General features: G+C 45.9%; 1 pseudogene; it reads right to left on the minus strand.

The window, feature by feature from the left end:
- Positions 1 to 3,369: 3,369 nt before the first annotated feature.
- LOC142001477 (nicotinamide N-methyltransferase pseudogene) lies at positions 3,370 to 4,680 on the minus strand (annotated as a pseudogene).
- Positions 4,681 to 11,617: the final 6,937 nt, after the last annotated feature.

Below are 11,617 nucleotides of genomic sequence, written 5' to 3' on the forward strand. Positions count from 1 at the left end.
ATTAGCAGGTGTTATTTTCTCCTGTCTAACCTTCTGTATTCATTTATCCAGCAACCATGCCCCAACCTGTACTTTGTATTGCATTTATCCATCAATTCAGTTTTAGGTTTTCCATAGCTGTAAGATGTTGTATTTCCATTACTAATCTCCTGAGTCCTGCAATGCCCAGTTCCAAGTTTCTGTGCTTTAGAATGAAAGACGCCTGGGTCTGGAGGAGACCTCAGGAGGTCATCCATTCCAGCTCCTAGCCCAAAGCACGATCAACCCCACTTAAATCATCCCACCCAGAAGAACTTTGTCAAGCTGGGACTTAAAAACCTCTAGGGATGGAGATTCCACCGCCTCTCTCAGTTACACGTTCCAGTGCTTCACCACCCTCCTGGGGAAATAGTTTTTTCTTAATATCCAACCTACACCTCCCGCTCTGTAACTTCAGACCACTGCTCCTCATTCTTCCATCCATCACTACAGAGGACAGTCTCTCTCCATCCTCTTTAGCACCCGCCCCCTTAAGGAAGTTGAAGGCTGGCGTCAAATCACCTCTCACTCTTCTCTTCTGCAAACTAAATAACCCCAAGTCCCTCAGCCTGTCCTCACAAGTCATGTGCTCCATCCCCTTCATCATTTTCTTTGCCCTCTGCTGGACCCTCTCCAATACATACACATCCTTTCTATATGGGACGGCCTAGAACTGTACACAGTACTCCAGATGTGGTCTCACCAGTGCCGAATATAGCGGGGGGAATAACTTCCCTAGATCTGCTGGAAATGCTTCTCCTAATGCACCCCAATATGCCATTAGCCTTCTTGGCTACAAGGGTGCACTGTTGACTCATATCCAGCTTCTCATCCACTGTAATCCCCATATGCTTTTGTGCTACTTAGCCAAGCTGGTCCCCAGCCTGTAACAATGCTTGAGATTCTTCTGTCCCAAGTACAAGACTGCACTTGTCCTTGTTGAAGCTCATCAGATTCCTTTTGGTGCTATCCTCCAATTTATCTGGTCACTCTGGACCCTATCCCTACCCTCTGTTTGTAGAATTGTACCATGGCTCTGTCTACATAGAGATGAAACCCTGCAGCTGACTCAGGCTTGTGAGACTAGGGCTGCTTCTACACTCACATGTTCAGTGCCTCATTAGGATAACGGCAGCCCTGTAATTTTCCAAGTGCAGACTTCAAACTGGAGATTGACAGGGTAGATGGGGGCAGCTTCGAAATAAGCACCCCACTTTGACATTGCCTTCCTCCCACAAAACTATATCGGGTGGCCATTATGGTAATGAGGTGCTGAATATGCATGTTAGCTCCTCATTAGCCGGCTTCCAATTGCCTCATTACCATGTCACCACTGTCGGGAGCGGGTGAATGTAGAAGCAGACTAGGACTTCAGGGCTGAAAAATCCCCATGTAAACACTCAAATGTGGTTTGAAGTGCAAGATCGGGCTCGTGCATTTGTGGAATGTCCTAAATTCCAGGGTTCATCTTGAGCCCATTTGTCTATCCAGCGATTGTTAGTTCCACAGCCCTTGCCCCACAAGCCTGAGTTATCTTAGTCAGGCTGGCCACAACTAGGACACAGGTCTTTTATCTCTGTGTTGGCATGCCCTTTGTGTCAGTAATTATTAGAAATAAAAATACAATGTGATGCAATGCAGATGGCATTAACAAACCAAAAGCTTTGCAACCAGTGTTAAAAATTGCATCACTCTGTTTTTTAACACTTTTATATGCCCGCAGGCTGTGAGCAGCTATGAAACTCAGCCCTGCGGTATTTGCCTACAGATGCTGTTGTCCTTATTAAGATTATGTAGGGCTTGACACCCTGAATCAAATTCACCACTGACCTTCACCTTATGTCCTTATATAGACTGTTCCCCTGCAACGTGTAAAGTAATGGGCACAGAGGAGAGAGAAATATTAATGTTTCCAGGTACCAGGTGTTGGTGATTTTTTTCCTGTATCACTTCTTGCATTTAGCCTGTTCCATTCAGGATTCATACCCCCCCGCAGAGCTATTTATTATTATGCTTCTATTTCTATTCATTTTTAATTTTTCCCTAAAGCAAGATGTCCTAATTCCATTCAGAATCCCCGGAGCCATGCAATCACATTTTACAAATTCCAGCCCTTAAAGACAATCCTTAGGATTATAGAAGATGTCTATGGGGCTTGAAGAACTAGTTAGTAGTAACAAATGCAAGATAGATGCATTAGCATTCCAGTTGGTTTGTGAACAGTATTAAAAGTTGCATCATTCAGCTTTTTAACGCTTTTGTATACTTGCAAGCTGAGGTCAACTGGGGAACTCAGCCCTACAGTCTTTGTCTTTTGACATTGTGTACAGTTTGCTGTTATTTTAAACCTGTTTGCTTTTCACAAATACCAGCCAGGTTAAAAGCCCCGAAAGGAATCTCACTTTGCAGCCGGTACAGAATGAGACACTGTAGAGAATTCAGTACTTTGTTAACAGACCATTGGTGGGTGGTTGGGTGGAAAGGACATTCACCCTGAGAGGAGAGCCAAGTTTGAAAGGCTTTTATTAAAATAAAGGGAAGAGTTATCAAAGCTCCAAACTACAGACCCATAAAGCAGTAGCACGGTTCTATAGGCTCTTGTCATACCATCCTTTCACAAATGCCACTTTTATTTGCACTCTCGTAAGCTTCCTTGGAGAGCTGGGAGTGGGAGACAAAAGACCAGCCTTGTCTCTGGCACACCCAATGAGTCTGGTAGCTAGGTTCCTCCATCCCAAGACAATGGTGGTTTTGGTCAACTGTTGAGTAGCTGAGTTCTCTTGCAAACCTCAGCTGATAGCTCAACTAAAGAGAATGTGAAGCTAAAACAAGGATGCCTACACATGGTGGTTTTCCCCTTACATGATCCTGACAGTATACTGAGTATTCATATCAGTGCCTAACCTTCCATGCCCAAATCTGATTTCCCCAACCAGACAAATCCTAGGGCACGCTTACTCTATAGACAAGCATGTTCTTTCATATCGACAGCATACCCGTACATATGAATGCTGATTTGCTCATCCTCAAACCTTTACCTTTTGTCTGAACCACTATGTGTGGTGTACTTTGTGGTTACCAGGATGTCACAAAATTTGGGTAAACGCATTCCCCAGAGTCAAAAAAGAGTAACTGCAAAGCCATTTATCTATGCCAGTAGTTACAAGGGTTTTTGTTGACTTCCTGTAACTAATCAGACCAATCCTGTAGGTTCCTTGCATTATAGCCAAATATAATTGTGATGCCTACTGAAAGTATTCAGTGCAAAAACATAAGCTAAAATAATATAACAAAGAAAACCAGGTAAAATCATAAAGCAGCAAGCAGGCTGTTCCCAGAGAGGGAAACAGTTTATACCGCATCCTCGTTGTAAGCGAGAATGAAGAACATCCCAAAGAAATCAGAGCTGTCATTGATGGTATTATCATCCCGAAAGAGAACCTCAAACTCCTGAATGCTGAAGCCAGTTTCACTGAGGGCTTCCCTTCTTTCAAGACCAAAGAAGAGAACCTCAGGCCAACCACGTCGAAACTGCAGGTCAAAGCTCCACTTAGCACCAAGCTTCCTCCTGGCTTTAACAGGAAGCTGATGTTCGTCAGTGCGGTGCGGTATGTGTTCTGATCTTGGCAAAGCGGCTTCCAAGAACGGTGAAGAGATCAGGCAGTCAGCTGGAGGGAGGACGATTGGATCCATGGGGTTGCTTTTGTGGATGTCATGTTTTAGAACTCGTTTGATGGTTTTCCATAACCTCAGCTCTTTCTCAGCCTCCTTTCCCCTGCAGGGACATACACATACCCAATAAGGGATGAACTCCAAATGGTTACCTGCAGTTGCAGCATCTTTCTGTACTATAGGAGTGAGCATCAGAAGAAAACACTGTTTGATAGAGTGACGTCTGTTTGTAGTACCTTGGATTAACTTTCTCTTTAGTCCCCTTTACTCTGGCTCAGTTTTTCAGGTCTGCTGGAATGCCAAGCAACTTCAGGTTCTAGTTCACCCCCACTTTGCTCAGAACTCATCCCAGTTTGCGCCTAGGATCACGAAAACTGGCTACTTTCTCCATGGACCCCTGTCCTGCCACCTCATCTGACTTTTGGAGTTTTAACAAATCTGCCGCTGGGTAAATTAACTGAAGCAAAAAATCATGGTGCATTGTAGACTCAAAAAAGTGTCAAAATCCACTGACAGAGCTCCTCTAAGTGCCTGCTGCTGAGACCCCGTGGTCACTCTATAGAGAATCCCACCAGATCTGAAAACCACATTTCTCCTGCTCTTCATTTTCTCCAAAAGATCTGCCTGCCTTCAGCGCAGATTGCGTTACACCTGCCAGCTGATCAGTATAAGTCAATGATGCTGCCTAGAGACACTGAGCAATACACAAGTGATTAGGCAACCTGCTCTTTCCAGCCCCTGTACCTGTCTCCTTCCAGCTCATGCACGTATTTCACCATGGGAGTCCAGTCAAATGCACTCAGCTCATTCTTCAGCCCTTTCTCCAGTTCCCAGCGGTTCCGGTCTGAATAATCCAAAGCGACGATCTCCTTAAAGGACTCACAGGCAGAGAGGAGCTGGTGGATGGTGGGGGCCGCTGCCAGTGTCAATCAGGGTGTCCCCTTTCACCCCATCTGGTTTGGAACACAGAATGCTTGGCGCTTGTTTCATCTTAATTGAGGACTAAAGGCAACTTGGTCTCAGTGATACTTAGCTCTCGAAGTATTAATATGCAATCAGCTAACTCTTGCTTCTCTTGGCAGCAAGAGCCAAACGCTTGTTGATGTCAATGTTATCAAGCATTGATGCCAAGTTCGCAGTGCTTCTTGATGTGCAAATTATCAGATACACTCCTATATATCTATACTACCCCAGGTAGCAGTGTAGAAAATGGCAATGTAGGCACTGCATAGACAATGAATATGGAGTGGGTACTCTTTTGTAGATATAAGAATACTACCGGTTGAACCTTTCTAGTGTGGCATCCTGGGGACCTGACTGGTGCCGAACCAAACAATTTGCCGGATGAGAGGAGATCAATATTGTCTGGCAGCTTTACCAACACTTCCTCTGCTTACTTGGCTCTTAGAAGACATTTAGGGGTAAATTAGAACTAAGCAACAGCACAGAATACTGACAGCCGGCACTGGTGGCTCTAAACAAGCTTCGTGGGACTGCAGGAAACTTGGGCACACCCATGAAAAGTGGTCGTCAAGTCAGATTATGAATGTTGCTGGATGAGAGAACTGCAGATTAGAAAGATTCAACCCGTATTATACATCAGGCAGAAGTGCCTTTGATAACGATCATTTACTACGCTGTTACAAGGCTTCTCACCATGGAACTAATTCACCACTGGCCTTCGCCTCGTGTCATCACAGAAATGCTTCCCCTGCAAAGTATAAATTAATTCATGTGGAGCAAAAGACAAATATCAGTTTTTGCAAGTAGCAGGTATGACTGATTTTCTCCTGTCTAGTTAAAAACACTGGGCCCTATTTAATTCTAGTTTGATACCATAATATGTGTTTTTTATTGCATTTACGTTTCCGCTCAGAGCATCTTCCATACAGTAAACTAATTCAATTACCTGTCTCCTGAGCCAGGCACTTGCCCTTTACAAATTACTGTACTTAAGGACAATCCCCAGGATTACAATGTGTCCACAGGGTTGTGCTAATTGCTAATAATAGAAAAAAAATGCAATGATTCAATATAGCTGGCATCTGCAACCCAACAGCTTTGTAAACAGTATTAAAATTTGCATCCTATTAAATAGTTGATAAGAGATGCTGGCAAGTGAGTTCACTAACTGAACTGCAGTGGTGGTTTCTAACAGAACTATTGAAAAAAAGCCTCGTTTCCACTCCCAGGAGAAAGCTAAGGGGAAATTTGCTACATACAGTAGACCTCTGACTTACGTGGAAGTCACATTCTTGCACAGCCCCATGTAAGTCTATCTGCCCATAACTCGGGGAGCCATGAAACTGACCAATGCAGCAGCGCTGGTCAGGTTCCATGCTCCCGTCAGTGACGGGCAGCCAAGAGCCTGGCTCTCGGCTGCTGCCACTGACAGGAGCAGGAAAACCTCCCCTTTCAGGGACAGCAGCCTGATTCTCACTGCCTCTGACAGAAGCAGTTTCCCTGCTCCCATCACGGGCGGCAGCTAAGCGTGGGGAAACCTCTCCTGTCAGGGGTGGTAGCCAAGTCGGCTGCCGCACCTGACGGGAGCCAAGAAATCCCTAGGGAGGATTAGCTTTTTAATCCCTGGTGTCTACTGCTATAGTGAGCTAGCCCCATTATTCTGAATTTATATTTATTGCTTAAGACATCTAGCCAGGCTCAATCTGCTAAATTGCCGCATGTGGCTAGTGCCTAGCTAGTTGGACCCTATGGCTTTTTATAATAGCAGTCAGGGTTCCCTCCATTTTTTTCCATCCACGGGCAGAATAAATTTTGTTATGTGCACCGAGGCATGGGCGGATGTGCACCAGCAATAGGAATGCATGTTGCTCACTGGGGGGGCTCTGGTAATCAGCTAGGCGGCATCTGAATCTCTCCTGGGGCACAGCCCAAGTACCCAGTTTACAGGGAACACAGATAGCAAAGAACAAACACAAACCACTTTACAAAGGGAGGTCACAGTAAAGGTTCACCAAATGTTTCTCAATAAAATAAATATTGTTAGAAAAGCTGTTTTGTTGCAGTCTGTATATTTTGGGGAAACAGGTCATTTTCTTGGAAATGTCCCCTGTCCCAGGCACAGTGTCCTTAACAGCTCCCAGTTTTTATAATCAAAAAGATCAATTGTTACTTTGCAGCTTTTAGTTGCTGAGCTCATTTTGACAGCTGTCACCCTATGGTGGTTCTTGGTAGGATATTTGTAGACATAAATTTGGGGGGATTGTGCAGTTGGGGCAGTTGATCCACAGAGGCTAAGGGTGAAACGAAAATACTGCGTGATCAGCTTATTTGGTCTCCAGCTTCTCTTGGACCGTGGCCACACAAATTGGATTCTTCTTGAAGTATGAATCAGCAACTGATACCCTCCTAAGCTCTTTTACTTCAGCCAGAGCTGTCGGACTCTATAATGTTCACTTAGGCAGAAGAGAAGAATAATTCTCTGCACTGCAGGGAGTTCTGGATGAAGCTGTGTGGCTGGTGGTCAAACTACATGTTTATAGTTGCCCCTTCGGGATGCAAAATCTGTGACTCGTGGAATATGATGGATGCTCAGTGGGATTTGGAATAACTGGGGCACCTTTAAAAACTTTATTCATCCAAACTAAGCTGGTGTATGTGATGGGGAAATCACCTCTCTCTGGCCTAGAAAGGGTCAATGCAGAGTGAGGTGGGAGCTAATTAAAGCAGGCCACAGTGGAGAGTAATCAGGTGGTTAAGCAATTCTCTGATGAAATGAGGGTGCCCAGCTGAGGGAGAATGAGCTAGACTGAGACTGTTTATAAAGGCAGGAGGTGGTTGTCCTTGTTCTCTGGAGAAAGAGGAGGTGTGGTTTTGCTGGTGGACTCACTGAAGACAAGCCAGAAAGGTAGGATGGGGGAAAGCAGTAATGTCCAGGCAGAAACAGCCCTTGACTGTTGGCTTTGGAGGTCTTTTAGCTGGAGCCCTGAGCAGAGTACAGACTGGGGTTTCTCTGCCAGTCACTGAGGGAGAGGTGCTATGAGGCAGCACATAGGAAAACTATTGTGGCCTGCTTGGTGCAAAGGGGCTTTCCAGTGCTGCAAGGGGAAATCAGGTGACTTGGCTGGAGTGTGGTGCCATGAAAAGGCAGTGAGGGCAGCAGCAGCAGTCTGTGGGGTGAGAGGGGGGCCATGGACCCAGGAAGAGAGGTGGAGGGAGACAATGTGTCAGTGGGAAGGGGCTCTGGTCTGGCAAGTGATTCTCCAGGCTCACTAGGAGCAGGTGCTGTCCTGGCAGTGAGTGCAGCAGCCTGTCCTGTTGGGTGTGCATTGTTCTCCATTGGCACAGCGTGGGAGAGAGACAAATGTATGTTCTTCCTAGAAGAACCCTATTACTTACTTACTGAAGTGTCAATAAGAACGTTGGCCATAGTCAGGAGCCCTGTGATCTCTGAGCCACCAAATAGGCACAGACAAATTCAAAACAGAGCATGTGTAGGTCTGAAGCCTTAGAGAAGACACCACTCTTGGGAGTGGCGAGCAGAGTCCTCTATCAAATGAAGCTGCTGTTTGAATAGAGGTGCTGCCTGGCTTCTTAGTGTACTTCAGCTACTGAAGTCTTCTGGCATAAGCTGTAAAAAGCCTCATTGAGGTTGGAGTTGCTCAGCCTCTTCCCTGTGCCCTCAGAGCAAGGCTTAGCTCTTCAGAGCAGTCTAGTTCCAGTTTGAAAATCAAACCTTCAATCTCCTATCGCTTTCACTGAGACTAGACCGTGCCCTTCTGGAGACAAGCCTGCCTTGGCCCTAGAGGTTGGCCTAGATGAGACCTCCTAGAGCTCTCCCATGTTCCTTCCCCAGGGTTGTATCAGCATTTCTCAGGTGCCTTTCCACTCCCTCCATCAGCTGCCCAGACAACGCAGTCTCTTTCTGTGATGCTTCACTTCCACCCCTTCCCTTCCTCTGGTGACCTGAAAGGCAGCAAGGACAAACATTAGTGTCCTTCGGGCCGTGTAGTGATTTTTTTCCTCTCTGTTCTGTTGGTGATTGCCATTGCAGTTCATGCTTTTTATTGTATGTCTATTTTGTTCATGCTTAGCTGCTTCTGTAATATGAGCAGCTTTAATCCCATTACCAGACCTCAGTGCCATGCTATGTACCCCACGTGTAATTATGGACAATCTCTAAGATTACAGTTCTGTCTGTGATCATTTAATGGTGAAGGAGAATTCTACTGAAGTGGAATCAATTAATAAGGGACACCCATTGCTTTTTTTTATTTTGCCCCTGCAAGAAAGCTGAAGGGAATTTGCCATAGAATAAATTTCCTAACCTGCTGTCTCAGTCCCATGAAAAATTTCAACAAAATGAAAATTTTCATTAAGATGTAAAAGCCTCAGATTTTCACAGGGAATAGTTTGGTGACTAAACGTCTTCAGTTTGAAGCTTCAGTCTTCATTTTTCCCAGCAAAACCTGATGGCTTTGCCAAAGAATTCTATTTTGATGGGAAAGTCATTTTGCTGCCAGGAAAAAGCATTTTGGTAGAAAATTGTTGAACCTCTCCAGAAACTGTAATTTGACTACTCTGCTCTTGTGCTCTTTCCCATGGGATTTAAGGCTCCTCATGCACTGTCGCTGATTAGTGCCTGGTGTTGAGAGAAGGCAAGAGACTTCGGGAAGTCAATGGCAGCAGCAGGAATGGGTTCTAGACTTGGTAGGCCTTTTGCATTCTATTCCAAGCCCATACTACATGGACACGGGAGGGAGGGTCCGATTTACAGGTGAACAGTATTTTAAAGGGCTTCTCCTCTTCAAAGCACTGCAACAAACACTAGCTAATGAATCCTCCAAGTAGCCCTGAACAGCAGGGCAAGTCTGAAATGCCCTGCCATGAGGAGCCAGGTTTTTTTTTTAAATAGCCAAGTTCTCTGCATCTGTACTTTTTATTGATACGTTGTTAGACCAGTTGAGTGACTCTACAAACCAAATACCACAGCACGTTATCATGCGAGCTCCCCCCAGGATAGCGCCCCGCACAGCTTGGGTTTTTGTGGAAGGCAAAGATAGGCCAGGTAAACGAAGCACTGTTTCACAGGCCCTGCAAAAGGTCATCGAGGGTTTTCACTGCCTTGATCACAACAGCCAGTGTGAGTAAAATGAGACACAGAATGGAGGTGGATTGTCCCATACTCAACCAAAGAGTCTGGCAGTGGTGGGATTGCACACCCAGAACACTTGCGTCTCACTCAGTGCTCTGTCTTCACAAGCGTGGCCCCTTTGTCCTGCTTTGTTGCTCAGAGATCAGGCCTTCTAATGCTGGCTACTGCAGGCTTTTGTCCCGCATGTGACCTCCTTGGGCCCTGTAGCCGTGTGGCGCACTGATGACACTGTATTAGAGGAGGACAGAGAAGTCTGATAGGTTTTCATCCTGCTTTCTCTCTTCTCACCACTAAGGGGAAGTAAAGGATCATGTTAAACTGAAAGGAAATGCATAGCAGCTGGTAAACTTGATTTCCAACATGTCATCTTGTGAGCAATTACAGCAGGCACAGAAATGATCCATCAACTCTAGGTTCATTACAAACTCAAAAGATATATAATTGGCCTTTATTTTTTTAAAGAGCTGTCACGGGCCATGTTGGTTGCAGGGGCTGTGTTCGACTCACAGAAACATGCCTACGCCTCTGAGACTTTTAACTATTCCTACATTCGGGCCTCAAGTGCCTTTCCTAAATGAATCCCACTTTACAGAGGGCATGTGCAGCCAGTCCTGCTGGTACCCACCAAAAAAGGAAGCTAAAAAGTGAAACTTGCAAAAATCTTAGTCTTTTTAGTGCCAAGAACTGCACAGCTATGACCTGCCATTCAGACTGACTCAGATGACTACAGTGAAACTCACAGCTCTTTAGAAACACAAGCCCCCAACATCTGGTGATATGTAAGCCAATACAATCAGCATCTTTATCTTGCAAGAAGGAAATGGAGGTGCACAGAAAAGGAAATGACTTCCCCAAGGTCTCTTAGCAGATCAGTGGCACAACTGGGAATAGATCCCTGGTCTGATGATAAAGCACAAAAAGAACCACTTTGTGAGTTTCCCCCAGTACGATACACTGGTGAAAACAGCACTGCAATGTCTCCCACATGAAGTTGATTAATTTCCATATGGGCAGTAAATAGTATGCAATGCAGGAACTAAATATCTGCACTAGGAAAACTGCTATAGACTCTTTGGTCCTGTGCTAATGCTCCCAACAGTGTGTGGCAGAATCTGGGTGCCACTGTTTATCTGGTTTTTACCTCTTGTCTAGCTCTGCTGGGACCTACAGCCGTCCCTGAAATGCATGCCCCCTGAGAAAATCTTCACAAAAAGCTAAAGAGAAGTGAGGTGATGGGGCCACCTCTGTGCAGTTCCCAGAAGGACAGGTACCTCATGCTAGACTGGCTCCCACAAGCCTTTCTGTGGAGAGGACACAAAGCCTCTTACCCTTAGGCCTCGTCTGCACTGGAATTTCAGCTGCACTGATGCAGCTTACTCTGACATGAAACCAAACCGTGTCCACGTCAGGGGCTCTGCACCAGTGGCCGAAACCCCAGCACAGACCTGGCCAGAAACGGGGCGGGATGAAGAGCAAAGCCCCCCAGCACCTTACACAAAGCCAGGGGAGGTAACTGTCCGGTTGGCTGTGTGCATGCTTCCGAACACCTTAGGAGCTGCCGGGATGCTCTCACTAGGTGGTGCTAGAACACTGGGCATGGTGGAGCTGGTACTCTGAATGTGTCCGGCCTGGGTAATGGCAACTCTTTCTTTGGAATTAACTGCTGCTCTCTGGCAGAGGGTGGTGGTGAATCACCCCTGTGATCACTTATGCCATTTTTTGGGCAGCTCCAGCTAATGCTCTGGGCAGAACAGGGGGCTCCTAAGATGAACGGAGGAAGAGGTGATGACATGCGATGGGGGCCTGAGCCAA

The sequence above is a fragment of the Carettochelys insculpta genome, chromosome 25 (genome assembly GCF_033958435.1).
Source record: "Carettochelys insculpta isolate YL-2023 chromosome 25, ASM3395843v1, whole genome shotgun sequence".
Lineage (NCBI taxonomy): Eukaryota > Metazoa > Chordata > Testudines > Carettochelyidae > Carettochelys > Carettochelys insculpta.